This window comes from Manis javanica, chromosome 3 (genome assembly GCF_040802235.1).
Source record: "Manis javanica isolate MJ-LG chromosome 3, MJ_LKY, whole genome shotgun sequence".
In the NCBI taxonomy this organism is placed as follows: Eukaryota; Metazoa; Chordata; class Mammalia; order Pholidota; family Manidae; genus Manis; species Manis javanica.
Window position 1 is genome coordinate 168,775,680 of NC_133158.1, and position 26,565 is coordinate 168,802,244.

At 35.7% G+C, this 26,565-nt stretch overlaps 1 protein-coding gene and 1 pseudogene across 5 annotated transcripts in view; one reads left to right on the forward strand and one right to left on the reverse strand.

The window, feature by feature from the left end:
- The window catches only part of STAG1 (STAG1 cohesin complex component), a 436,291-nt gene that overhangs the window by 337,672 nt on the left and 72,054 nt on the right, over window positions 1–26,565 (reverse strand). For 3 of the 5 annotated variants that reach the window (XM_073232353.1, XM_073232355.1, XM_073232356.1), the window contains exon 2: window positions 3,846–3,892. The exons of the other annotated variants lie outside the window; for them this stretch is intronic. The gene's annotated coding sequence lies outside the window, so the exon portion shown is untranslated. The remainder of the gene's footprint in view (window positions 1–3,845; window positions 3,893–26,565) is intronic. 5 annotated transcript variants of the gene reach the window in all.
- On the forward strand, window positions 10,384–25,565 carry LOC140848502 (deubiquitinase DESI2-like; annotated as a pseudogene).

The window sequence follows — 26,565 nt, forward strand, 5'->3', positions numbered from 1 at the left end:
TTAGCAAACTGAATTCAAAAATACCTCAAGAGGATCATACAACATGATCAAGTGGGATTCATCACAGGGATGCAAGGATGGAACATTCAAAAATAGATCAACATCATCCACCACATCAACAAAAAGAACAAAAACCACACGATCATCACCATAGATTCTGAAAAAGCAATCAACAAAATTCAATATCCATTCGTGATAAAAACTCTCAACAAAATGCGTATAGAGGACAAGTACCTCAACATAATAAAGGCCATATAAGACAAATCCACAGCCAACATCATACTTAACGATTAGAAGTTGAAAGCATTTCCTCTAAGATTGGGAACAAGACAAGGATGCCCACTCTCCCCACTTTCATTCAACACTGCAGGTCCTAGGCACGCCAATCAGAAAACACGAAGAAACAAAAAGCATCCAGACTGGCAAGAAAGAAGTCAAACTGTCACTGTTTGAAGATGACATGATATTGTACATAAAAAACTCTAAAGAATCAACTCCAAAACTACTAGAACTAATATCTGTATTCAGCAAAGTTGAAGGATAGAAAATAAATACACAGAAACCTGTTGCATTCCTATACACTAATGATGAACTAGCAGAAAGAGAAATCAGGAAAACAATTCCATTCACAATTGCATCAAAAAGAAAAAAATGCCTAGGAATAAACATAACCAAGCAAGTGAAAGATCTATACCCTGAAAATTACTGAGCACTCCTAGGAGAAATTAAAGAGAATACTACTAAATGGAAATTCATCCCATGCTCTTGGTGGGAAGAATTAATATTGTCAAAATGGCCATCCTGCCTAAAGCAATCTGCAGATTCAATGCAATCCCTATCAAAATACCAACAGCATTCTCCAATGAACTGGAACAAATAGTTCTAAAATTCATGTGGAATCATGAAAGACCCCAAATAGCCAAAGCAATTCTGAGAAGGAAGAATAAAGCAGGGGATTCTCGCTTCCCAACTTCAACCTCTACTACAAAGCCACACTAATCAAGACAATTTGGTAGTGGCACAAGAACAGACAAATATACCAATGGAACAGAATATCCAGATATACACTCAAGCATATATGGTCAATTAATATATGATAAAGGAGCCATGGATATACAATGGGGAAATGACAGCCTCTTCAACAGCTGATGCTGGCAAAACTGGACAGCTACATGTAAGAGAATGAAACTGGATTACTGTCTAACCCCATACACAAAAGTAACTCAAAATGGACCAAAGACCTGAATGTAAGTCATGAAACCATTCAACTCTTAGAAGATAATGCAGGCATAACTCTCTTCAATATAAACATGAGCAACTTCTTCATGAACATATCTCCATGGGCAAGGGAAACAAAAGCAAAAATGAACAAGTGGGACTATATCAAACAAAAAAGCTTCTGTACAGCAAAGGAGACCATCAGTAGAAAAAAAAAGGCATCCTATAGTATGGGAGAACATATTCATAAACGACATATCCGATAAGGGGTTGACATCCAAAATACACAAAAAGCTCAAGCACCTCAACAACAAAAAGCAAATAATTCAATTAAAAATGGGCAGAGGATCAAACAGACACTTCTTCAGAGAAGAAATTCAGATGGCCAACAGGCACGTGAAAAGATGCTCCACATCGCCAATCATCAGAGAAATGCAAATTAAAACCACAATGAGATATCACCTCACACCAGTTAGGATGGCCAACATCCAAAAGACAAACAACAAATGCTGGTGAGGATGTGGAGAAAGGGAAATCCTCCTAGACTGATGGTGGGAATGTCAACTAGTTCAACCATTGTGGAAACTAGTATGGAGGTTCCTCAAAAAACTAAAAATAGAAATACCAGTTGACCCAGGAACTCCACTCTTAGGACCAGTTCCAAAAAGACATACGCACCCCTATGTTTATCGCAGCACTATATACAATAGCGAAGAAATGGAAGCAACCTAAGTGTCCATCAGTAGAGGAATGGATAAAGAAGAAGTGGTATATATACGACAATGGAATATTATTCAGCCATAAAAAGAAAACAAATCCTACAATTTGCAACAACATGGATGGAGCTAGAGGGTATTATGCCCAGTGAAATAAGCCAGGCAGAGAAAGACAAGTATCAAATGATTTCACTCATCTGTGGAGTATAAGAACAAAGCAAAAAATGAAGGAACAAAACAGCAGCAGACTCACAGAACCCCAGAATGGACTAACAGTTACCAAAGGGAAAGGGAAAGGGGAAGGGGAAGATGGGTGGGAAGGGAGGGATAAAGGGGAAAAAGGGGCATTACGATAAGCATACATAATGTAGCTGGACGGTGGGGGGGGACATGGGAAAGGAATATATACAGAGAAGACAAGTAATGATTCTATAGCATCTTACTACGCTGATGGACAGTGACTGTAATGGGGTATGTAGGGGGGACATGATATTAGGGGGAGTTTAGTAACCATAATGTTGCTCAAGTAACTGTATATTAATGATATCAAAATAAGAAAAAAGCAAAAAGAAATGACTTGTCATATACAAGTAATTCTCAGTAAGTCTAACAACTAATTTCTCATCAAAAACCATGGAAGCCAGAAGGCATTAGGATGATGTAAAATGCCAAAAGAAAACTATCAAACAAAAATTCCACATCACTTGAAAGTGGTGAAGAAATTAAGACAATCTTAGAAAAAATAAATTAAGGAAGTTTATTCCTAGACCTGCCCTACTCTACAAGAAACGCCAATGGAGTACATGCCAAAACGAAAGGACAACAAACAGTAACTTGAACCTATGTGAAGAGTAAAGAACACAGGTAAAAACTAAAAATTAAGTACAGAAGCAAAGTCATTGTACTTTTGATTTGTAATTCCGCTTTCTGTTTCCTATACGACTTAAAGGACAAACACATCAAAAAGTAACTATATATCTATGTTACTGGACACACAACGTATAAAGATGTAATCTGTAACAATAATATAAGGGAGAGAGATGGAGACAGAAGACTTTTGTAAATTACAATCAATTCAAACTAGACTGGATAAATTTAGGATGTTAATTGTAGCCACCAATGTAATTACTAAAATGGTAATTTTAAAATATACAGAAAATGAAAATGGTGCACAGACGAAGACCAAACACAAAAGAAGGCAATGTTGAAGGAACTCACACAAAAGAACATAAAAGACCTATAGAAAATACAGTGACATGGCAACAAAAATACTTCCTTATCAACAATCACATTAAATGCAAATGTATTAAGTTCATTAGTTAAGATATAGATTGGTATCTACGGAAAGCAGTATGGAGGTTTCTCAAATTAAAAATAGAAATATCAAATGATCCAGTAATTTTACTTATGGGAATTTACCCAAAGAAAATAGAATCATTAATTTGAAGAGATACAGGCATTCCTGTATTTATTGCAGCATTGTTTATTAAAAGCAAGACATGGGAGCAACCAAGGTATCCTTCAATAGATGAATGAATGGATAAAGATGTAGTACATATACACAATGGAATATTACTCGGCCCTAAAAGAAGAACAAAATCATGCAATTTGTGACAACATGGATGAATCCAGTATTATGCTAAGTAAAGTCAGAGAAAGACAAATAACACATGATTTCACCTTGTATGTGGAATCTAAAAACAGAACACACACAAATACACAAACAGAACAAATACACTCATAAAGACAGAATAGCCTACTGGGTGCCATAGGGGACCGGGAGGGGGCTGGGTGGAACAGGTGAAAGGAATAAAGAGATACGAAATTTCAATTATAAAATAAATTATTCATGGGGATCAAGGTACAGCATAGGGAATATAGTCAATAATATTGACAGATAACTATACTTACCACAGTGAGCATTTAGTATGTATTTGTTGAATCACTATGTTGTATACCTGAAACCAAAAGAATATTGTGTATCAACTATATTTCAACTAAAAAGAAGAAATAGATTGGTGCATGGATTTTTTTAATTGATCGAATTAAATATCATCTCGAAGAGATTCATTTTAGATTTAGATAAAACAAACAGGTTGAAAGTAAAAACACCTAAGAAATATTCTATGTAAATAGTAACCAAGAGAGCTGGAGTTGCTGTGAATTTTATGATTTATTATGATAGACAAAGAGGGACATAATACTTTGAGTAAAAATAGTCAATTCATCATGAAGATACAACAATCATAAAGATATATACACCAAGCAACAGAGTCCCAAAATACATGAAACAAATACTGATCACTGAAAGCAGAAACAAACAGTGCTACCATAACAGCTGGTAATTTCAATACACTGCTTTTGATAAAATACAAAGATCTAGACAGAAGATTGGTAAAGAAACAGAAAAGTTAAACAACCATCAACCAGACCTAACAGATAAATAAGACACTGCCCCCAACAACAAAATATGCATTCTTCTCAAGTGCATATACACAACATTATACAGGATAACTGGCGAGGCAACAAAAGTCAATAAATTTTAGTAAGACTGGAATTACAGGAAGTATCTCATTTGAGTATCATGAAAAGTAGGTAGCAATCAATAACAGGAGAAAAATTGGAAAATCCACAAATATGTGAGATTAAACAACACACTCCTAATAACTAATGGGTCAAAGAAAAAAATCACAAGAGAAATTAGAATTCTTTGAAACAGATGAAAAGAAAAAAAACTATATGCCAATATTTAGTAGATACAACAAAAGTAGTGCTCAGAGGAAATAAAGATGTAAACATCCATATTTTTAAAGAGATGTCAACTCAATAACCTAATTTTATATCTTAAGAAATGAGAAAAGGAAGAGCAAACTAAACCTAAAGAAAGCAAAGGAAATAACAAAAATCAGAGTAGAAATAAACAAGAGACTAGAGAAACAAGAGATAATGAGACCAAAAATTGTTTTTTTGAAAAGATCAACAGAACTCACAAACTTTTAGATAGACTAAGTAAAATAGAGAAGATGCAAATTATTATCATAATGAAGGTAAAATCAAAAACAGAAAATATGAACAGATCTATAACAACACATAGATACCAAATCAGTTAACTAAAAATTTCACAACAAAGTCCAAATCAGCTTCACGAGTGAATTCGATTAACCTTTAAAGAGGAAGTGACACAACTCCTTCTCACAGTTTCCCAAAAAATATACAAGGAGGAAAGACTTCCTAATTCAATCTCTAAGACCAACATTTCTTTATAGAAAAGCCAGGCAAAATTAGAAGAAAACTACAAACCAATACCTTGTGAATACAGATGCAAATCCTAAAATTTACTAGCAAAGAAAATGCAACTACTATTAAATGTAATATATACCATGGGCAAGTAGGATTTATCCCAGGAATGCAAGAGTGGTTCAACATTAAAAATCAATACACTACAGCACATTAATAGAAAAAAGTGGGGGATGAAAGCACATGATCACCTCAAATTCTGACAAAAATCACTGACAAAATCTCAAGGGAAACCAAAAAGCCAAACCACTAATAAAAAACATTCAAAGAACTAGGAATAGAAAGGGTATTTCTTAATATGATAAAGACCATTTATGAAAATCACATATAGGTAACTTCATATCCCATGCTGAAAGACTAAAATAAAAGCTTTACCCTTAAAATCTGGAGGACACAATAATGTCCATTTTCAGCAAAACTTTCAAGACAGTATTATATGTTGTAACTGGGACAATCAGGTGAAAGAGAGAAATAAATCACATCCAAATAGGTAAAGAAGTAAAACTATCTCTATTCACACATAATGTAATGCTTTACATAGAGAAAACCTCAAAGAATCAACCATAAAGAAAAGTTGCGGAGTGTAAGGTAATATACAAAAATCAAATAAGTCTCCTTATTAGAACTAACAAGTAAATTTATCATTGTTGCAGGATACAAAATTAATACAGAAAAATCACTACCAAAGCATCAGAAAGAATAAATTACTTAAAAATAAGCTTAACTAAGGCAAAGGACTTGTACACTGAAAAGTACAAAACACTGCTCAAGAATATCAAAGTAGACACCAAAAAATGTAAAGACATCTCATGTTCATGGATATCACCTGTCAAACTCAAAAATAAAAAGGGAAAAAATTGATTTTTTAAATGGGTCAAAGATAATAAAATAAAAAAGGAAAAAACTGATTTTTTAAAAATGGGTCAAATATTTGAAAAGATACTTCACCAAAGAAGAAAAATGGATGACAAATATTCCAATGGATGTTCTTTACTGTTAGGGAAATGGAAATTAGAAGTATAATGAGATAATATGATATACATATTAGAATGACTAAAATTAAACACAGATCATTTCAAGTTGATGAGGAGGCAGAATAACTGGAAACCTCATATATGGCTGAAGGGAAGATAAAGTACAAAATCCCTTTTAAAAAGAGTTTGGCAGTTCCTAAAAAATTAGACACACATTAACCATATGACTGAGGAATGCCACACTGCTAGGTATTCATCCAAGTGAAAAGAAAGTTTATGTTCATACCAAAACATATACTCAAATGTTAACAGCAGCTTTATTCATAACTGCCTAAAACAGGACACATTCCCCTCAAAAGTTCTTCAATGAATGACTAAACATACCATGGTACATCCATATAATGGAATACTATTCAACAATTAGATGGACATACCACAATATTGATGAATCTCATGTGCACAGACTACATATATACTGTGCAATTCCAGTTATGAGATATTCTGCGTAACAATGGACACAAAAAAACAGATCAGGGGTTATTAGAGGTTGGGGGAGTATAAAGAGACTACATAGCAGAATTTCAGGGGTAAAGAGTATATGCAAATAAAAACTTCTCTTTTAAATCCAACCAGGATCTTTTTCAGAAACTGAGATAATTCTCAAATAAATACAGAAAGGAAAATGAACTAGAATAAACAAAACAATTTGGTAAAAGAACAAAGTCAGAAGACTCATATTACCTGACTCCTATAAACATACAAACTTACGTTTACCAAAGAAACACAAAATGGAATGTTCTGTGTATTTGCATGCACTTTAGATTTTCACTCAGAAAAGCCATGTGGACATTCTACCTCATTTCTTTTAATTATTTTTTCTTAATACTTATATGTCATGAATTTATCTAAACCATTCCTTAGTGAAAATTAAGCCTGTCTCTATTTCTTTTACTACTATAAACAATGTTATCATGTATCTTCCTCATTTTTACTGGCAAATTTCCCTCTAAAATAACTCATTTTGAACACTTCTTTTTCCTGTTGGAGCTTCTTTCTTGCATTGAAAATAAAGTCCACTGTGATGATTTTGAATCATATATCAAGATGTCTCACAATGATTTCAGAACATTTGGAAGATCTGGGGAATCTCAATTCATGGATAGTCTACTTACGTAAAATAACCTGGCACATTATTATTTCTATTTATCCTTTTAATTGGGTCTCTTATTTTAACAATAAGTACATCTAACTTTGTCTTAGAAATCTGTATGCTTTGCTCTGTATACCCTCTACAGCTTAAAGAATATTTCTCTTTGTGGAGAAGATAGAAATGAATAAATTCCAATATTTACTTAACTTTACACCATCTCTTCCATCTCTTGATCTTTACTTCTGTTCTAATCATTGCTTTAAAAGTCTTTTGTACTTTATGTGTCTTTCATATGCCATTCTAACATTATCCCTATTAATTCCTACTATCTTATAATTCATCCTTTGTGACACATCGACCTTATTCCATTTTTACAGGTAGTTGTCTTTAATCTGGTATTGCTCTGTAACCAATTGCTTTTTTTTTCCTTTTTAGAGAACATCTAACATTCATTAAGTATCCACTGACTACTCCCTATATACTAGACACTGTGTTATTTTCATTTTTAAGCATGAAAATTCCCCATTCTTTCTGAGTTATCCTGTTAAAGATATTCTACCTAAAAGAACCTATGTACCTCCCCCCATCTCTCTCTTCCTCCTTCCCTTGTCTGAATGTTGTTTCTAATATCTAAGGTAAATTTTTCATAATCATCAATGTTGTCTTCTAAGCTACCCTGTTTCCTGTTCTTAGGATTCCTGACTCTTCCATTTCTTCTATGATCCTCACACTAAAAATGAAATGCATAACAGTTATTCCCTTCATTTTGTCAAGCTTCTTAGGAATAAAAAAAATGGCACCAAAACTAGGAAAGAGTAGACAGAAAATCAGTAAGGACATGGATGAACTCAATAACACCATCAATCAACTGGATATTACTGACATCTATAAACTTCACCCTTTAATAACAAAATTCATATTGTTCTCAAACTCACATGGAATATTTATCAACATAAACCACATTCTGGGCCATTAAATATACCTAAATAAATCTGAAAGAATATAAATCATACAATGTATTTGTTCTCAGACCACAATGGAGTTAAACCAGAAATCATCAACCAAAAGACAGCAGGAAAACCCCAAAACACTGGGAGAGTAAACAACATACTTCTAAGTAGCACATGAGTCAAAGAAAAAAATCTCAATGGAAATTTTAAAATATTTTGAGCTAAATGAATATGAAATACAACTTATCAAAATTTACAGGATGCACTAAAAAGAAGTGCCTAGGGAAAAAGTTATAGCATTAAATGTATACATTAGAAAAGAAAAAAACTAAAATCAATCACTGAAACTTCCATCTTAGAAAGCAGGGAAGATGACTAATTAAATCAAAAGCAAGCAGAAGACAAATAATTAAAATTAGGGCAGAAATCAAATCAGTTGAAAATAGTAAATCAGCAAAGAAAATGACTGAAACCAAATCCTGATTCTTTGAAAAGACCAATAAAATTACTAAACCTCTAGCAAGGCTCAGAAAAAAAGAGAGAAAAGACACATTATTATTGTCAGAAGCAAAAGAGGAAATATCAGTACAGAATCCCATGATATCAAAATGACAACAGAGGAATACTATGAACTATATCCACAAATTTGATAACATAGATGAAATGGACCAATTCCTTGGAAGACACAACTGGCCAAAACTCATACAAGAAACTACAGATAGTCTGAATAGGCTTGTATCTATCTGTTAAAGAAACTGAATCTATACAGTATACCTCAGAGACAGTATGGGTTCACTTCCTGACCACTTTAATAAAGTGAACTTCTCCTTAAAGCAAGTCCTGTGATTTTTTGGTTTCCCAGTGCATATAAAAGTTATGTTTACACTATACTGTAGTTAAGTGTGCAACAGCATTATGTCTTTTAAAAATGTACACATCTTAATTAAGAAATACTTTGCTAATAAATGCTATCTGAGTTTTCAGTGTCTTGATCAGTAATCACAGATCACTGTAACAAATATAATGAAAAATTTTGATATATTTCAAGAATTACAAAAATGAGACACAAGGATGTGAAGTGAGCAAACACTGATGGAAAAATGACATCAACAGCCTTGCTAGTTGGCAAGTTTTCCACAAACCTTCAATTTCTAAAAAACAAAATATCTGCAAAGTGCAGTAAAGCAAAAGCACAATAAAATAAGATAAGCCTGTAATTAATAAGCATCCAAGATAATAAGTGCCACACCCACATGGGTTCACTACTGATTTCTCCCAAACATTTAAGGAAGAAGTTATACCAATTATCTACAGTGCCTTCCAGAAGAAAGATGTAGAGGAATTATTTTCCAACTCATTCTGAGGACAATATTACCCTAATACCAAAATCAGACAAAGACATTACAGTAAAACTACAGACCAAGTATCTTTTGTGAATGCAGATGTAAAAATACAGAAAAGAGTATTAGCAAGTCAAAATTTTTAAATTTTATTAAAAGAATTATGTACCATAATTAAGTGGCACATATCTGAATATGAAATAAAGTAATCCATCATATCAGGAAAAGCAAGACAAAATCCAACACCCATTCATCATAACTATAAAAAAAAAGCACTAAAACGGCGTAATTTCTTCAACTTGATAAGGAACATCTACAAAAATCCTACAGGTAACATTTATAACAGTGAAGAACTAGAAGCTTTTCCTGCTAAGAACTGGGACAAATAAAAAACTGTCTCCTTGTCCCACACTCCTTTTCAACACTGTATTGAAAGTTTAGAATAGCATGGAAATACAAGATATACCTACTAGGAAGGGAAAAAAAATTAAACTTTCTTTACATGCAGATTATATGATATTCTATTTGGAAAATTTTAAATAAAGAAAATCTCCTAGAACTAATAAGTAATTACAGTAAGGTTGAAGAATATAGGATCAATACATAAAAGTCAGTATTTTCCATATATACAAACAATAAATAAGTAAAATTTGAGATTACAAACAAATTTACATTAACACCAAAAGAAGAGAAAAATACTTAGTTATTAAACCCAACAAAATACGGACAAAACTCTGATGAAAAGAAATCCAAGAACTAAATAAATGGATAGCTGGACTGCATATATTATGAAAACAGAAAAATTTATAGATCTAACATAATCCAATCAAAATTATAGTGAGTTATTTTGTGTATATCACAAACTGATGTTTATGTTTATGTGGAAGGCCAAAGACCCACAATAGCCAACACAATGATAAAGGAGAACAAAGTAGGAAGACTGACATTACATAACCTCAAGACTTACTGTAACTCTACAGTAATCAAGACAATGTGATATTGGCAAAACACCAAATCGATCAATGGAACAGAACAGAGAACCCAGAAACAGACCTTTGTAAATACAGCCAACTGATCTTGGACCAAAAGAGCAAAGGTGACACAATGGAAAAAATACGGTATTGTCAACATATGATACCAGAACTGGACATCGACGTGCAAAAAATAATCTAGACACTGACCTTATGTGGCACAAGATGAACTCAAAATGGATCAAAGATCTAAATGCAAACTCAAAAGTATTCAGCCCTTAGAAGACAACATAAGAGAAAACCTAGATGACAAAGGGTATGGTGACGGCTTTTCAGATACACTACCAAAGGCACAAGCTATGAAAAGAATAATTAATGAACTGAACTTCAGTAGACTTTGAAACTTCTGTTCTGCAAAAGAAACCGTCCAGAGAAAGAGAAGACAAGTCATAGATTGGGAAATAGTATTGGTAAAGACATTTCTGTCCTTTTAATATTAGAAACATTATTCAAAAATACATAAAGAATTCTTAAGACTCAACAATAAGAAAATAAACAACCTGCTTAAAATACAGGCAAAAATCTGAACCAACACCGCAAAAAAGATACACAGATGGCAGATGAACTTGTGAAAGTGACTCAAAATCGTGTCATTAATTTTAAAAAACAGATACATTAAAAAACCTACTAGAATGGCAAAATCCAAAACCCTGACAAAAACAAAATACTGGTGAGGATGTGGATTAATAACAACTCTCACTCACCGTTGGCAGGAATGCAAAATGGTACACCAACTTTGGAGGGCAGTTTGGCAGTTTCTTACAAAACTAAACATACTCTTACCATATGACCCAACAATTACATGTCTATGTATTCATCCAAAGGAGGTGAAACCTCATCTCTGAACATAAACCTGCTCACAGATGTTTATGAGCAGCTTTATTCATTACTGTCAAAACATGGAAGCAACGAAGATATCTTTTGGGAGGTGAGTAAATCAATGTGACACAGACACACAGACAATGAATATTACTTGGACCAAAAAAGAAATGAGCTATCAAGCCATGAAAAGGCATACAGGAAGATTAGAAACATATTACTAGCTAAAAAAAGCCTATCTGAAACTGCTATATACTATATTATTTCAGCTACATGGCATTCTGGGAAAGGCACAACTATGAAGACAATAAAAAGATTGCTGGATGCCAGGGATTAGGTGACAGAGGAATGAAGAGGCAGAGAACAAAGGATTTTTCAAGCAGTAAAACATTTCTGTATGATACTATATAATGATGGAAGCATATCATTATAAACTTACCAAAACCCAAAGAATATGAAACACCAAGAGAAAACTCTAATATAAAAAATGGACTTTGGGTGATATGACATCTCATGTAGGTTCCCTGATTAAACTGATGTATCACGCTGATATGAGATTATGACAGTGGGAGAGGCTGTATGTGACAGAGTATGAGAAGTCTCTGTATCTTCTGTTCATTCTAACTGTGATACTAAAACTGCCTAAAAAATAAAATATGTTTAAAAAAACATTAAGTACTGAAAATCCATCATCATCATCCACCACATCAACAAAAAGGACAAAAATCACATGATCATCTCCACAGGTGCTAAAAAAGCATTTGACAAAATTCAACACCCATTCATGATAAAAAAAATCTCAACAAAATGCGTACAGAGGGCAAGTACCTCAACATAATAAAGGCCATATATGACAAACACATAGCCAACATTGTACTTAACAGCGAAAAGCTGAAAGCTTTTACTCTAAGGTTAGGAACAAAACAAGGATGCCCACTCTCCGTGCTTTTACTCAACATAGCACTGAAGATCCTAACCATGGCAATCAGAAAACACAAAGAAATAAAAGGCATCCAAATTGGTAAGGAAGAAGTCAAACTGTCACTATTTGCAGATAATATGATATTGTACCTAAACAAACCTACAGACTACACTCCAAAACTACTACAACTAATATCTGAATTCAGCAAAGTTGCAGGATACAAAATTAATACACAAAAATCTGTTGCATTCCTATACAGTAATAACGAACTAGCAGAAAGAGAAAACAGGAAAACAATTCCATTCACGATTGCATCAAAAACAATAAGATACCTGGGAATAAACATAACCAAGGCAGTAAAAGACCTATCCCCTGAAAACTACAAGACACTCATGAGAGAAATAAAAGAGGAAACTAATAAATGGAAATTCATACCATGCTCTTGGGTAGGAAGAATTAATATTGTCAAAATGGCCATCCTGCCTAAAGCAATCTACAGATTCAATGCAATCCTTATCAAAATACCAACAGCATTCTTCAACGAACTGGAACAAATAGTTCTAAAATTCATGTGGAACCAGAGCAGACTCTGAATAGCCAAAGCAATCCTGAGATGGAAGAATAAAGAAGGGAGGATTATGCTTCCCTGCTTAAAGTTCTACTACAAAGCAAAAGTAATCAAGACAATTTGGTACTGGCACAAGAACAGACCCATAAACCAGTGGAACAGAGTAGAGAGTGCAGATATTAACCCAAGCATATAAGGTCAATTAATACATGAGAAAGGAGCTATAGATATACAATGGGGAAATGACAGCCTCTTCAACAGCTGGTGTAGGCAAAAGTGGACAGTTACATGTAAGAGAATGAAACTGGATTACCGTCGAACTCCATACACGAAGAAACTCAAAATGGATCAAAATCTGAATGTAAGTCATAAAACCATGAAACTCTTAAAAGAAAACAGGCAAAACTCTCTTCAATATAAACACAAGGAACTTCTTTATGAACATGTCTCCACGGGCAAAAAAACACTGTCCAAAATGAACAAGTGGGACTATATCAAACTAAAAAGGTTCTGCACAGCAAAGGAAACCATCAGTAGAAGAAAAAGGAATCCTACAGTATGGGAGAATATATTCATAAATGACATATACAATAAGGGTTTGACATCTAAAACATAAAAAGAGCATACACTTCAGCAAACAAAAAGCAAATAATCCAATTAAAAAATGGGCAGAGTTGCTGAACAGACACTTCTCCAAAGAAGAAATTCAGATGGCCAACAGGCACATGAAAAGATGCTCCACATCGCTAATCATCAGAGAAATGCAAATTAAAACCACAATGAGGTATCACATCACACCAGTTAGGAAGGCCACCTCCAAAAGACAAACAACAACAAATGTTGGTGAGGATGCAAAGGGGAACCCTCCTACACTGCTGGTTGGAATGTAAATTAGTTCAACCATTGTGAAAGGCAGTATGCAGGTTCCTCAAAAAACTAAAAACAGAAATACCATTTGACCCAGGAATTCCACTGCTAGGAATTTACCTCAAGAATGAAGGAGCCAATTTGAAAAAGACACATGCACCCCTATGTTTATCACAGCACTATTTACAATAGCAATGAAAGAGAAGCAACCTAAGTATCCATCAGTAAATGAATGGATAAAGAAGATGTGGTATATATACACAATGAAATATCATTCAGCCATAAGAAGAAAACAAATCCTACCATTTGCAACAACATGGATGGAGCTAGAGGGTATTATGCTCAGTGAAATAAGCCAGGTGGAGAAAGACAAGTACCAAATGATTTCACTCATCTGTGGAGTATAAGAACAAAGAAAAACAGAAGGAACAAAACAGCAACAGACTCACAGAACCCAAAAATGGACTAACAGTTACCAAAGGGAAAGGGACTGGGGGTGGTAGGTAGTAAGGGAGGGATACAGGGAATAAGGGCCATTACGATTAGCACACATAATATGGGGGTGGGGGGGCGGACAGGGAAGGCAGTATAGCACAGAGAAGACAAGTAGTGACTTTATAGCATCTTACTACGCTGATAGACAGTGATTGTATTTGAGTGTGTGGTGAGGACTTGATAATGGGGGACTCTAGTAACCACAATGCTGCTCATGTGATTGTATAGTAATGATACACAAACACAAAAAAAAGAAATAGGAGAGTACTAAAATTTTGAAAATATTAATATAGATAATCTAAAATATTAAATAGAAGGATTTACTCCAAAATCAAAATACATATTTAATAGGACAAAGATGAAAAGATCACTGGTAACATCAACTTGGCTTACTACTCTGCCTTCACATCTAATAACATATTATAGAAAGCTATTCTTCGTAGCATTTCTAGGTAACATAACCTTCAAATCAAAAGGAAACATAGCAGACTGGTGTAAGAGTGGGGTTTTGGAGGCATACTGTCCAGGTTCTTAGAACAGATATGCCTTCTAACTCTCTAATTCACTATGTCTCAGTATTCCCATCTCTTAAAAACAGGCATAATGAAAGAAACTATAGTCCGTATGGTTTTTGAGAAGAGTGACTACAAGAATGCCTGTGACTCTTTAATAAATATTAACTCCCAGCTACAAGAGGCAGAAGCAGACAGAAATATTCAGGAATGTCAGCTCTGACAGGGCAAGTATTTTTTGTCTTTTCTGTTCATTGCTATATTCTTAGGCCTGAAATCTAGCAAACATTTTGTAAATTAACAAGATCTGTGTGAATGTATATACATGTATTTTATTTAAAGCAAAGAATACAAAATCAAAGATGAGGAGAACTCCCAGAGTTGACAAACTAACCAAAGTTAGCAACTTGTTCTTTAAAAGAAAAAGAAAAAAAGATAAAAGTTGCATTCTCAGTGATGGTGCTCATATAGCAGTGACACTTGAAGCTAGTGGAGGTAGAAGGTGGATGGCCAAGCAGTGTTTAAGGAATGAGACAAAGGAGTAGGGTATATCAGAGTAGAGGACAGCTAAGTTTGAAAAAGCCTCTATGAACAATCTCACACACATAAATCCCAAAACATAGATTAATGTCCCTAAAGGGAAATGAAAAGCCAAAATAAGATTCACACAGTTTTCCATTTTTTTTTGTATTGACCAATCTCTGTCAAAACTTTAAGCATCAACCCCTGAAAATGCAATTCCATAACTATATTTAACCTCTTTCCCAAAATACTTCTACACATCTACTTATATTTTCCTTTATTTTCAGTATTCCCATAACTGTATTTTCTTATACTCTAACATCATGAAATTGCAACAAGAACCTTAATGCCTCCTACAATCTGAACTCTCACTGTTTCTCTTCCATTACTCTACTCTTAATTCAAATTATATATTTAATTTAAGAACTCTCTTCTGCTTCTGTGTATGTGCACATAACTACCTCTTAAACCATACCACACTCTTCCTGAAGCTAACTTGAAAGCTCTAACCTTGAAATCTACGCAGGGTAAGGTCTCACACTTAAAAGCCTTCAGACCACCTTTATTCATAACACTAACAGTACTTTTTGCTATATACTGTGTGTGTGTGTGCATGTATTATAATTTCTACTGTCACAAATTTCATTCAGTTTCTTACTTTTATTACTCCTTTCTCTGTTCATCACTTTTTAAACTAATAAACGTTATTTTTTTTGAGTGGTTTTAACTTCACAGCAAAATGCCCATATATTTTTAGAGATTAACCTGCATTTCTCGCTCTTTAAGAGATTATATGGTCTTTTAAGTACAACTGTTTTCTCTTCATATTCCTGAAGAACTGTCTAGTACCACGCAGCCAGAAAAGGGGCATAACAATTAGCAAGTATAAAAAATAAATAAATAAAGATAGACCAGGCCACTAGAATATTACATTAATAAAGAAGAGATAATTCTTTAATAAATTTGTTTTTAACACTATTGTGCATAGCATCTTTTTCTCACTACAACTTTTTCTTATTAAGGTATCACAGATATACAATATGACAAAGGTTTCACATGAAAAACATGTGGCTATGACATCCAACCATACCATGAAGTCCCCCCCAGATACCCTACTGAAGTCACAGTCCATCAGCATACTAAGATGCTAAGGAGTCAATACTTGTCTTCTCTGTGCTAAACTGTATGACCTGTGAAGCCCATACACCATGTATACGAATCATTAATAGCCCTCAAACCCGTTATCCTTCCGTCCCACCAGCCCTCTCCCACCACTCCCCTTTGGTAACCCCTAGTTCCTTCTTAGGGGCCTAAGTTGAAAGAGCACTAACAATGTCATCAGCCTTCAAAATTGCTAACAAGTAAAAATGAACCCAAATAATTTAGGTTGCTTTAAACTAAATCACCTACAGTAAGTATGTAAAAGAGAATGCTTGCAAAAAGAAAATTGACAGACCTGCCTGTCAAAATTACACAAATTCGTTTCCATGTACTTTATATGAAAATTACATTATGATTTTTAAAAATTAAACTTTTTTCCAAAAGTCAAACATACCATACCACTTGGGGAGATGGGTGAAATGGTGAAGGGGTGAAAACAATTAGTGAGAAGTTACATGAGTACATATGCACATCAAAACTCATTATTCTGTACACTAAGATTTGTTCATTTTATATTGCATGTACCTCAACATACTAAAAATAATTATTCCTGAAGGATAAATAAAATAAATAACTGCCCTTCAGGTGGTTTAAAACAAAACAAACCACCACCACTTAATTCAATGGCTAAATAATTCCATCCTTGTAAATAGTTTTCTAATGGAAATGCCAACTCATACAAGTAAGAATTGTCTGACAACAACCTCTTTAAGAAAAATACTGTATATCATCAATTTAGTCACTGTATGTTAGGAACAACAAAAATATCCTAAACATGTCCTTTCGCTAAAACAAACATCTACTCTTAGTTTCGGAAAAATATAAAAATATGTATGGAAAATATCTTCTAACAAAGCTTATAAGAATAATTAAGCTGGAATAGCCCTTTCATTTTCATATAAAAATTGTTTCAATATTGTGGAAAAAGGCATCACCTTACCATTGTCCTAGATAGACTCTTAGGTTTTTTGCTTAGTAAATCTGATGAAGCAGTGAAATAAAAAAAATCTATGGGACTGGCACCAGGAAGAAACAGGTTCTTAACCTTAAGACTAAATGAACTTAAAAGAATGAGATCCAAACCAGATAAAAGCTATAAAATTGTAGTGGTTCGTTACTTTGTGGATTGGTTTAGGAAAAGTTATTATATAATAGGAAATTCTGAACAAATATGGTTTACTTAGCACATAATATCTAATTTTGTCTTACGTTAAATCCAGAGAGCTAGGTGTAAATTCTTCTCAAATATATTGCTCCACTATCAAATATCATTTTATCCTAAATTCTGAAAAATCGTTCACATCATGAGCACACATATAATTAGGAAAACCTGAACTATAATGATTATGACCCATAGAACAGAACAAACATATAAGACTACACAATGATAAAAATTTAAATATTGAATGAAAAAAGTAAATGGGGGGAAAGGAAAATAGAATGAAAAAGTAAATTGGGGGCAAGAACAAATAAATGAAAAAGGAATGATGGAAAGAGAAAGATCACCACTTGACCATTTTCTCAGGCAAAAGAAATTAAATTTCGATTAATTTTCTCAGGCAGGAATTATTAATGGGCACTAAAATAGTAGGGCTGAAGTATACTAAGAAACTTAAGCACAGTCTAAAAGTATTTTCCTACTAGATATGAATTACAAAGAGGAAAACATTATCAGTACAGTGGAGAAAACTGACAAACGCCTCCTTAATCAAGGGACCCTAATTAACACCATTAAATGAGACATTATCAGCATGCACCTCCCGATAAGATGAAAAAAGGGTATGATTTCAGTTCTGTGGTATTCATGCCAAAAAAGAAGAACTTCAATTTAATCACAAGGATAAATCATATAAACACAAATTGAAGGACATTCTCCAAAATAACTGACCAGGATTCTTCAAAATTGTCATGGTCACGAAAGAAAGACTGAGGAACAGTGCCACATTATAGAAGAAACATAACAACTAAATGCAACAAGTGATACCTCATTGCATCCTCGATCAGAAATGAGTATCAGAGGGAAAACTGATGAAACGTGAATAAGGTCTGCTTATTAGTTAACAACACAGTATTAGTTAATTTTCTGGTTTTGATAATTGTGCTATGGTTATCTAAGATACTCGCATTTGGGGAAGATAGATTAAGTGTAGAGACAACTTTTGTATTTCCTTGCAACTTAAGTAAAGACTGAAATTATTTCACAGTAGAGAAGGAAAGGAACACAAACTAACTCCGAAACTGTATTACTAAAATACAAAAGTCCAAGAACATGAAGGAAAAAAGAGGTAAGGTATTTTATCTAATAATCTTTCCACTTTCTCCCCAGGGTTCAATACATTTCCTTATTCTTAGATATACTGGGCATCAGTGCCATGCAGGTTCTCCCTCCCTTCCACCGACCCAATATGGTCTGTATTTCTTCAAGACAGAGACAATAAAGACTCCAAGTCATTTTAATCAAACCGCACTTAAAACTATCTGCATATCCCACAGAGTTCCATGAGGCTGTACTGTGCACCAAGTGGGATTTCAATAAATCCTTGCAGAGACAGGGGCCTAAGCAACGGCGAGCAGCCACCACACTGGCCCCGTCGGTGTGGAGGGGAACCCTGACGGCGCTAGGACCCTGACGCCATGCCCTGGCTGCCGCGCGGCCGGCTGTGAGCAGAGCAACCAACTCCGCCTCCCAGACGCGTCCGCGAGGGTGGTAAGAGCCACAGCCTCGCGGAGACACAGCTGCTGCAGGGCGAGGCGGCGGCTGCCAGAGGAGGATGGGGGCTAACAAGTTAGTGGTGCTCAACGTGTACGACTTGCCCTGGAAGAAAAAATACACCTCATCCATTGGAATTGGAATTTTTCATTCAGGAGTTGAAGTGTACGGCAGAGAATTTACTTACGGTGGCCATCCTTACCCGTCTTCAGGAATATCTGAAATGTCCCCAGGAAATGCTTCTGAACTAGGAGACAGATTTAAATTTAAAGAAGCTGTTGTTTTAGGGAGCACTGACTTCCTAGAAGATGATTGAGAAAAAATTGTAGAAGAGCTGGGAAAAGAATACAAAGGGAATGCCTATCATTTGGTGATGAACAACTGCAATCACTTTTCTTCAGCTTTAGCACAGATTCTTTGTGGGAAAAAGATTGCTCGCTGGATCAATCAGCTTGCCTGCTTCGGCTCCCGTGTACCCTATCTACAGAGTTGCCTCCCAAAGGAGTGGCTCACCCCCGCGGCCCTGTAGTCCCGCATCAGCCAGGAGCTCCAGGACGAACTAGAGGCGGCAGAGGACGCAGCCGCGCCCGCTTCCATGGTGAGCACCACAGCAGCTATAAGTGTCTCCAAAATCACACCTTCAGAACTGTCTCTGGCGGTTGACTAACATTAGAGAAAAGTAAAAGATGAACATCCTTGGATATTCTGTACCAGAAGATGGCTATCCCCCACTTCCCAGTTTTTAGCTCAGGATTATATTTGTAATAAAAAAAATCATATAGCAAAAAAAAAAATCATATGAAGCTGCCCTCTGTTTTGTACCCACTTGTAAATTTGGATTTATTTGTTTTATACAATCTCTGTTATGTTTACAGTATTTTGTAAACCTGTTTACAGATCTTACATGGAGTCCTGCCATCGTGAAGGAAGAAAATCTTCATGTCTTCAAAACTTAAGCAGGCAATCTTTGTACTCTTCTGACGGTTGCCAGAGCTCGGGCATGAAGAACAGGCACACAGGAAGGTACTCACAGTCAGTCAGCTGCTCAGGAACTGCCTTGTGGGTTGGTTTTTGTTCCCATTGTGGCCCTAGATTCAGAGGTGAAGGAGCACAGTCAGCTGGGGGCTTGGACCTTGTCTGCAGGAGAGGTGGCCCTGGCCTCATCTTCCTGGCCTCGCTCCATTCTCAAAGCACGTCTCCCAAGACTCCCATCCAGTGGTTGCTTTCATCCCAAATATGTGCCCACTGAGGCAGGGTGGCCATTCTTGTGTCTGGCTGGCTTTGACTCCTCTGATACTGTAACTAAAATGTTTTTCGTTACAGATAGTCTTGCTGGTAACTGACAAGTGTTTTGCACCCATGTTGCGGTCTCCTTTTATGTGAATAAAAAGATGCTCCCCCTGAGCATTGTTGATTGGGCAGGAATCTCCAAAGTGGTAGCCTTCTGAGTAGCAGTGTGACAACTATTGCTGTCAACCACTCAGGCTCTTTCCTACTAGACTTTGAAAGCTAGAGTCCAAAGTAACACTCTCTGAAAACTTGATTCTGTGATGCCTCCCACATTCATGCACCTTGTCAGCAGTATGTTGGGGTTTGTTCGTTGTTCTGAGAGTAAATAGGAAGCCTAGTCTCATTGACTCTCCTGGAAAAATCCTATCTGTGTGTCTTAACAGTTCCTCTCTTTGTTCTCCCAAATGCGTGTCTCTTACATAACACACTCTAACAGAGGACTCCTCACCCCAGGGAAGTCCTTGTGGCAAAGAGTGTCCATTCTTTTTTTTTCTTCAATTTTTTATTAGGGTGTTATTGATGTACACTCTTATGAGGGTTTCACATGGGGGGAACAGTGTGGTTGTACATTTACCCACGTTGTCAGGTCCCCACCCATACCCCAATGGGGTCACTGTCCATCAGTGTAGTAGGATGCTGTAGATTCACTGTTTGCATTCTCTGTGCTATAGTTTCTCCGTGACCCCTCACACCATGTGTGCTAGACGTGGTGCCCTTCAATCCCCTTCTCCCTCCCTCCCGCACTCCTCCCCTTTGGTAACCACTAGTCCCTTCTTGGAGTCTGTGAGTCTGCTGCTATTTTGTTCCTTCAGTTTTGCTTCGTTGTTATACTCCACAAATGAGGGAAATCATTTGGCACTTGTCTTTCTCCGCCTGGTTTAGTTCACTGAGGGTGGTGTCCTCCAGATCCATGCATGTTGTTGCGGATTGTGAATTTGTTTCTTTCTTGTGGCTGAGTGGTGTTCCACTGTGTGTATGTACCATGTCTTCTTTGTCCATTCATCTACTGATGGACACTTGGGTTGCTTCCATATCTTGGCTATTGTAAATAGTGCTGCAGTAGACATACGGGTGCATATGTCCAAAAAAAATCCTTGCAGAGAAAAAAAGCAACCATCTGATAAAACCAATGATATTTTACATACTCAAAATTCTATAAATGTTCAATCCCATTAAGAAAATTCCTAGCTACACAGTGCTAAAAGTCAGAGGCTATAATAATGAGAATAAGTTTTTTTATCTTTCATCTTTATATTTTGCATTTCCAAGGCTCTTCCCTTGTATTAGTTTTCATAACAAAGTTACATTACTTGGGTGACTTTAAACAACAGAAACACATTCTTGCACAGTTCTGGCTGCTAGAAGATCAAATCAGGATATTAGTAGGGCCATGCTCCCTTCTGAAGCCTTGAGGGGGAATCTATCCTTACCTCTCCCAGCTTCTGATACCCCCAGGCATTGTTTCGCTTGTTGCAGCATAACTCCAATCTCTGCCTCCATCTTTACATGACTGTCTTCCTTGAGTCCATCTGTCTCTGTCTTCACACAGCATTCTCTTGCCTGCGTCTTTGTGTTCTCTTTTTTCATAAGGACACCACTCAAATGGCATTAGGATTCACCCTAATTGAGTATGACTTCATATTAACTTAATTACATCTGCAAAGACCTATTTCAAAGACCCTATTCTAAGATCACGTTCATTAAATACAGGGATTACTTCTTCACCATATCATTTGGGAACACAAATCTACCCATAACACCCCTGTATTCCAAGAAAGCACTGTTTAGAAGTTACCTACTCAACACCATTTTAATAAAACGTTTATTGAGCAACTCTGAAACATAACATAATGTTCTAAGTGCTGAACACAGAGCAGTAAATAAATTAGATGAAATCCCACTGGTAAGAAGCTGGTATTTCTAATACATAGAATCAGACAACAAATAAGGAAATAAACATGACAATTTCAGATTACAAGTGATAAAACCAAAGTACTTCAAGAGGATGGTCTTAGAAAGACTTTCTAAGGCGAAAACATTTGATCCAAGACTTGACGTGCAAGGTAGGAGGCCAAAGCAGAGTGACTATTCTTAACAATGGAAGGAAGGCATCTGCTTACTTAAGTGATGTGGCCATGTGGCAATGGGGCAGACCACTTAAAACTTATAAAGCATTCCACCTTTGAGATAATGTGACTCTTCAAGATTTTCTTTTACTTTAAGATAGATTCTTTATCAAATTTTACACATCAAAATGTAAGACATAATTTTTTATACTGTGTTTCTTCACTTTTGGATAATTTATATTTGTAAAGCCCACAATCACACTGAGAGTTGACTGATCATAAACATAAGTTCCAAAGAATATTAAATTAGTAAGTGTAGGGAAGATAAGATAATGTGTTTTTACAACACAAAACTGTAGATTATAAAATTGTATAAATACTAGGTTCCGCAATTAGAAAATTAACTTGAGGGGGAAAAAACTTTATCAGAATTTGAAGAACAGACCAGACTATTCCTCCAATAATAGAAGGCTTCTCAGAATCCTGCTGACTGTGAAACTGGGTGTGCAGCAGAAAGTTAAGTGAAGTACATGTATAAAAACTCTTGGAACAATCATAACCATAGTCTTTTCATTGCTGCTCACTGGATTACTATGCCTGCCAGATGCCCAAGGGCAATCACTTGATTAAAAATACTCCTGGGATGCCCCTAATCAGGTTTCTCCTATTTCTTAAGCATTCCCCAATGCTAAATTCACTACTTTCAATGGTAATGATTTAGGGTTAGTGGAGGTACAAAAATTATTGTACCAAGTACAAAATTCTAGGACATTACATTGGTTGTAGCTTATTAACAGTTTAACACATTGATCAGGCTGTTATATTTAATTACCAGCTTACTTGACTCCTTTCATACGTCTCAGTTCTTACAAACATGCACTATTTTTCTCACATGTTCCTACTAAACATTAAGTACTCTAGAGACAATAGCAAAACCTCTACTAACTAGAATATGTAAAGTATGAATGATTCCATGTTCAAGTGTCTGGGACAACTGATGTTTTGCATTAAGTCCCAAAACACTGAAGGATATTAAATGACAACCTAATTATACTAAAGTCTCCCTTGATTTCACTGCTCAGAACTACACTGCTGTATCTCCCTACCCCCAAGAGAGTTCTAAGGGATATTCTTATGGTACATCTAGATTTGGGTTAGGCGAACTTGATAAAAAGGCTAAACATAAGGTAGGGCTTTCTGATGCTAAACCTACTACCTTTCTTCTCTTACTACCCCTACACTCATGCTCTATTACAGGTAAAACAGTAAGTTGTGTTGTCTTCAGCCCCAACTGCCTGTGCTCATACTGCTCTGCAGCTCCATTGCACCTACACCATCATCATCCCTCTTCTTCCATATTTCCATATCTAACATTTCAGATGTTTCATTCACAGAAGAAGTGATGAATACCCAAAAGTTTCCAAGAGTATTGACGGCCCATGCCATTCAAGGCACGTAATTACAAAACTCTCTTACTTTCCATTTGTACATGACTATTCTGAGCTTAATGATGGCCAAGGCCAGTCTTTGACATCTGCATATAGAAATATCTTTGCTATCTGGAACACAGTTGAAAACTGGGAAAAATGAAGCAAAACTGAAAGAACAAAATGGCAGCAGACTCAGAGACCCCAAGAATGAACTAGTGGTTACCAAAGGGGAGGGGTGTGGGAGGGCGGGTGGGGAGGGAGGGAGAAGGGAAATCAGGGGTACTATGTTTAGTACACATGGTATGGGGAATCACAGAGAGAACAGTACAGCATAGAGAAGCCATATAGTGAATTTGTGGCATCTTGGTGCACAGATGGACAGTGACTGCATTGGGGTATGGGTGAGGACTTGATAATATGGGTAAAGGTAGTAACCACATTGTTTTTTCATGTGAAACCTTCATAGGAGTGTATATTAATCGTACCTTAGGAAAAAATAAATAAAAAACTAGGACACATCCTCTCCCACACTATGAACTCTTCTGGTTACCCACAGTCTTTCAGAAATCATTACAGCTCCTGCCTCCACATGTATACCACCCTCTAATCTTCCTCACTCGTGTCACCTACCACTTGCGGAACACTTAACCACTGCTAGTCACATTTCTGAAGATGTTTGCATCTTCGATAAACTTCTTCTCTATCATATGCCTTGGGTAATGTCTATCTAAAATCCAAGTCAAAAAATCCTTGAACCTTTTCAATTACAAGGACATTCACGCACAACCTTTGAACTTCATCTACCAGCTTTCACAACCAAACTCTTAACCATACTCATAGTTCTTTCATGTCCACACTATCTTTACACCTGCTCAATTTCATGAACACCGCTTAGAACTTATTCCTTACATTATTTAGCCGGCCCTTCATCATCACCTTTTCTTAGTAGGTGGACACATGAACCATGTAAACTACTTCCTCACCAACCCTTTTTACCCCTCGTCCTTCTGAAGACCTGTCATATCAAAGTCTAAGTCTAAAATAGTATCACAAACTACCTTCTCTAAAGCATACAAATTGCTGAGCAGTGTTAGAGAAAGGTTCACAAAGACATGCAAACTGATACACTCTGTATTCTGGTCTCCAATTTCAAGAGGAATCTCAATCCGACTGAAGCAATCTATTTGTCCATGATGAGCTCCCTCTACCATTTTCTTCAACAATTATTCCAAATTTTCACTAACCTTAAAACCCTTTCCTATCTGTGGACAACCTCCACCGTCCCTGAAGTTCATTTTTTAAAAAATGAGGTCATTAGTTATGAACTATCTGCTTTTTGTCTTTCCCTCACTCATTCTTTGTCTATCAATATTATAAGTGTTATCTCGGAAAAGTGTCCTTCCTCTTGTTCTTGCTCCATCCCCTCATGTCACTATTTCATTCTCTATCCTCTCTTTCCCTAAGCCTACAAACGACTCACGTGTCCCCTATCACATAAAACATAAAGACTGTAGCACCCCTCCCTATTCTCACTAGGTTTTCCTTCTTAGAAAAGCAGCTCACAGTCACAGTTTCTACGACCTCACTTCTCATTCCCTCGTCTAGTTTAGGGAGGGGGGATCTTATTTTAGCCCTAACTCTCTGCTGAAACTACTTTTTCAAAAAATAGCACTAGGAACTATTTCATGATATTACAAAATTATTGATGCTTTTTATGTTTCTTGAAGTTATCTTTGTACTTACCTACCAAAACATTTACAGATGAAATGATATGTGAAGGATTTGCATCAAACTAATACAGTACTGAAGGTGTAAGATATAAAAACAACATTAACCATTTATAAACTCAAAGAAGTTTATAAACAAGTTTATAAATGTTGAAGTTGTTACAACAGTTACAATGCGGTTCACTATATACTGCCATCTACTTTTGTATAATGCTTGTAATTTTTCTCTTAATAAAAAGTTCATAATAATAAAAAACACAGATCTCTATATTACAGTATTCCTTTCAACGAGACAATGGTTCTCAGCCACTACAGAAGTCACTAAGTCACCTGGGTTGAAGCTGTAATCCCCTCCTCCAGCCTCCCAAAACATTCACCAAGCTTTGCCCTCATGCTACAGTAAACCGCTTTTAATGTACAGAATGTGATGCACCCACTGTATGTGTTAGGCAGTTTAAATAAAAGTTGTTAACGCTAATTTTTAATGACTCTAAAGCCTTTGTTTCAGATCTGGTTTTTTTGCTTCCTGTATACATTTTCTTAGCTGTAAAATTTTGACTCTGGTCATGACATTCATAAACTAATCTCCTCTCAGTAATACCCCGCACCTCCCTGTCTTTCAAAAGGAGAAATTAGTAAAATTCAAACTTAAAACTGTTTTTCTTCATCTCATCTAATGGAAGCATCTCCTCAACCAAGCTGGAAAATCAGAAACCCTGAGATCAGCCAGGACTCCCACTTAAAACCTTGCCCATTTATTATTAAAAAAATATATAGCTTAAATCCATCCCTTCTTCTTT